General features: G+C 43.6%; 1 long non-coding RNA gene across 1 annotated transcript; it reads right to left on the bottom strand.

The window, feature by feature from the left end:
- Positions 1–460: 460 nt before the first annotated feature.
- On the bottom strand, positions 461–2668 carry LOC109489074. The gene is made up of 3 exons (XR_002142012.2): positions 2595–2668; positions 2080–2175; positions 461–542 (listed from the first exon to the last, which is right to left on the bottom strand). It is a non-coding gene; the product is annotated as an uncharacterized LOC109489074 (long non-coding RNA).
- Positions 2669–4424: the final 1756 nt, after the last annotated feature.

Here is a 4424-nt window from a genome sequence, read left to right as displayed (position 1 = left end):
AAGAGAGGGAACACAAGCAGGGGGAGCGGGAGAGGAAGAAGCAGGCTCCTAGCAGAGGAGCCTGATGTGGGGCTCGATCCCAGAACACCGGGATCACGCCCCAAGCCGAAGGCAGGCGCTTAACGACTGCGCCACCCAGGCGCCCCGTGGTTAATTTTTCTTAATTTGTTTTTATTCTGAAAAAAAAGTCACAAATTCTTTTGTAGTAAGTACAGAACAAAGACCTTTTTTCCTCTGAACCGTTTGGGATTTATTTGGTAATCTGATATCCCATCATCCCTTAATACCTTATATATTCTCATACACAGCTATCATGCAATCATCAAAATCAGGAAATTCATGCTCATATATTGCTGCCCTTAATGCTCAAACCACTCCCAATTTTTACCAGTTTTCCCAGTAATGACTTTTATAGCAAACCAACCCAAAGCAGAATCATTTGTTGCTTTTAATTCATGTCTCTTTAGTCTTCTTCACTCTGGTGCAGTTCTTCAGTCGTGCTTTTACTTTCATGACCTCAACAAGGAGGCTATTATTAATACCTAGAAAACATGTAAAAATGTACAAGAAAGGAGAGTAATCATAATACAAGGTATGACCCAGCTATATGTGTTTCTTTTGTAGTTATCATAATGTAAACACTAAATACTAATCGACCATCAAAAGTTTGATAAAAACATCTGAGAGGATGCTGAGATGGAACATGAGGGGTATGTATACCCCCCTTAGGTGGAGTCTAAGAGCTAAATCCTCCTTTTCATTAGAAGGAATTCAATAAATCATGCCTGAGAAGCAGGGGGGGGTCCCCAGCCAACAAACAAGGAGTATGAGAATGTTGTTTAGAAATCTGAAGACAAATGCTGAGAGAGCCCTAGAGAGTAGGACTTGTGAATGAGAAGCAGCAGCAGAAAGGGGTGAGGACCGAAGCTTCATTACAAGTCTTGTAGCTTACTTTCGTTTTCAGAACTACTTACGTGCATTACTGAATAAGAATAAAATAAGCAAGTGAATGGGAGGTGGGATGATATAGCAAAGTAGAGAACTCTTTCAAGAAAGTGTGTATGAAGGATGAGGAAGAGCGAGGCAGTGGCTGGGGAATGGTGTGGGTGGGGAGGAGGAAAGATGGGTATCATGAGAACAATGTTCAGTCCAGGGACCTCTGTGATTCGATTGCCTGAGGAGCTTGCTATCAATGAGGTCTCAGTGTCACCCCCTCAAGCTTACTGAGTCAGGATCTCTAGGGGTCAGAGCCTCAGAACCTAGGTTAATAATTCCCCTGAGTGATAATTATGCACACTGGACCAAAGCTTGTTTGGATGCTGATGGAAAGGATCCATGAAAAGTGGAGGGAGAAAAGATGGGAAAAGGAGAAAACTCACTGAAAATGCCTTGAGGTAGCAGGAATGTGAAAAGGGATCCGGGACTCAGATGGAGGGGTTAATCCTTGTTAATTCCTTATAATAGAGTAGGGGTGGGAATGATGGGTTCGTTTATACATTTGCTGGTGGGAAAATGGGTGCCTGTCCGCATCTCTCACACTTGTTCTTTTCCATACTGAAGTGTTGTTCGTGTCTATTCTCTCAGTAGACCAAGAGTTACATAAAGGCAGGGACTATGGCTCTTGTGCACCATTCTTCACCATGGCCTAGCATGTATCAGTGCCTGGCCTAGGGTAGGAGTACCGTCAGTGTTTGTTGAATGACTATGTAAATGACATGTTCAGGATGAGGTGAAAAGATTAATGTTTTAAATAAGACTACAGTGGGGGATCCCTCGAAGGAGGGAGTGCAGAGTGAGGAAGCAAATCAAGAAAAAGATGCAAGAGACATACATATGGGGGAAGAAAGGAGGAGAAAATTCACCCCCAAATCTTCTATGTTCAACCTAGACCTTTTCTTTCAAGTCTGCACTTCTCTGTTCTTGACCTGTCATCCTAGAATAAAGGCAAAGGAAATAGATAAGCTGATTAACCTTGTCCTCATAATTAAGGAAGAAAGCTTGATATTACAAGAAATCAGAGACAGGAGTCAATGGCTTCAGCTCAGGCAGTCAGTTGGAATCACACAAAACCCCTAATACCTTCTCCTTCAGGCTCTCTTCTTTCATAGCCGCTACTGACTCAGTGCCAGAGCCCTGGTTTCCTAGTCAGCCTCCAATTTGTTTCTCAGGGTAATTCTGAGGGATGAAGCATGGATTTGAAATCAGGCAGCATTCGGGGAAAAAAAATATTTACTTCACTTAAGCCTCAGAATCTGGCTCTAATATGGTATTAAGAATGCTAGTGGAGGGGCGCCTGGGTGGCACAGCGGTTAGGCGTCTGCCTTCGGCTCAGGGCGTGATCCCGGCGTTATGGGATCGAGCCCCCACATCAGGCTCCTCTGCTGTGAGCCTGCTTCTTCCTCTCCCACTCCCCCTGCTTGTGTTCCCTCTCTCGCTGTCTGTCTCTATCTCTGCCAAATAAATAAAAATAAAAATTTTAAAAAAAAAAAAAAAAAAAAAAAAAAAAAAAAAAGAATGCTAGTGGAACTTGGATGTTCCAGTTAAAAACAAAACATTTATGCAAATGCAAAGGGAACCAAGACACCCCTACTCACAGTCACAGCTTGGGGAGAGGACTATGGATTCCCACGAAGACAACATCAGAGGCATGGTCAGTGGAGAGGCAGTCAGTACAAGCTTTTGCAGAAATGGGCAAAAGAGTGAATCACCTTTGCTTCTGAAAGAAGAGACTTGCCAGAGCTTGGCACACCTGCCTCCTTCAGGTGTGGCCTCCATACGCCTCTCCTTTGTTAACTGACAAGTCACCCTGTGCCAGGAGTCCAAAGAACCGTGAAGGAAGCATACAGCAACAAGAGCCATGAAGCAGGAGAGATTTTTACTCCTCATCCCGAAACGATTCACATGGAAATTCGTCATCTAGAATGCCTAGACTCCAAAGGAAAGGTGGGCTGCTGAGGTAGAGAGTCAACAGGCATACCCCCAGGGCTTTGACTGAAAATAAAGTTGCAGGAAAAGCACTGAAGGCCAGACAGAGCCAGGGTAAGCCTCCTGGGGCCGGGGGAAAGGGAAGCTCCACAAATTGCTCCACAGTTTGACTTTATAGTCATCTTTTTTCTCATGGGTAGATCTAAGGCATTTGTACCTGCTACTGGCAGGGGAGGCCAGAGCTTTGGGTCCTCCCTTCCCAGGGAGGTGCATCTCTGCGCTCTGCTTCCTGCAGCTCAGGGCTATTTGGAGAGAGGTGCCCTGTAGGAACCAAAACAGAAGAGGGGGCTAGTCCACCAAATCAGTGGGTGCAGGCATGAGGAGGACCAGGGAGGGAGGCAGAATGGGGACCTCAAACTAGTCATGTGGGAGGGATCCACCCTTTGAAACAGAGACAGTTGGAAACCTGTTATCTCTGGGAATGCCTCATTTCCAAAAGAAGCAGAAGGAAAGAAGAGAAGGAAGCAAAGGAATCTTACATTTCAATAGGTGTCTATTTGGGGGAAGCTGGAGAACTGGAGGTTGTAAAGACCATCAGACACACCTGAGGTCGTCTCCATGTGTTTTTTCCTAGATGTGGGCAACACATGGCTGTGAGATGTTTGGTGGATTCTCCAAAAGTGGGGACAGTCGATGACACTGAGTGAATCCCTCATCCCAAATGGGTATAGCACCACTAGTTTGCCCGACCTATTTTTGGCAATGGCTCTGTCAGCATTATCAGGGCATCCTAACTCATAAGGGTCCTTGTTTCTAGGCCTTACAACTAGCAGTGGGTTAAAATTTATACCTTGTAATTCAGTTGTGCAAGGAAAAAAATGTGACTTGATTTGCTATAACTTATTTGAGTTTGTTCTTGGACTCTTGCTCTCCCCAGTAGCAGGCATGACTGTATTGAGGGATGAGGATGAGGATATGGACGTCTGCTTGCCAAATGTTGGTGTTTCAATTTCATTTTCTTTCTTTCTTTTTTTTTTTTTGGAAGATTTTATTTTTGAATGATCTCTATACCCAGTGTGGGCCTCGAACTCACAACCCTGAGATTAAGAGTCGCATGCTCCACTGACTAAGCCAGCTGGGCATTCCATTCATCTTCATTTTCTTTTAAAAGGTCTCTTGATTTAGTGCAATCTCAATCCAAATACCAACAGCATTTTTCAGAGAACTGGAACAAATAATCCTTAAATTTGTATGGAACCACAAAAGACCTTGATTAGTCAAAGCAATCTTGAGAAAGAACAACTCTGGAGGTATGACAGTTTCAGATTTCAAGATATACTACAAAGCTATACTAATCAAAAGTGTATGATACTAGCACAAAAGAGTATGATGTAAAAAAAAAAGCATGATATGGATCAATGGAATGGAATAGAGACTCTGGGAAATAAAATTTTACCTGTATAGCCAATTTATCTACAACAAAGGAGGTAAGAATATAC

Source organism: Ailuropoda melanoleuca, chromosome 6, assembly GCF_002007445.2.
Source record: "Ailuropoda melanoleuca isolate Jingjing chromosome 6, ASM200744v2, whole genome shotgun sequence".
NCBI classification, from domain to species: domain Eukaryota; kingdom Metazoa; phylum Chordata; class Mammalia; order Carnivora; family Ursidae; genus Ailuropoda; species Ailuropoda melanoleuca.
The sequence above is the reverse complement of the archived record's forward strand: the minus strand, read 5'-3'. Positions and strand labels throughout refer to the sequence as shown.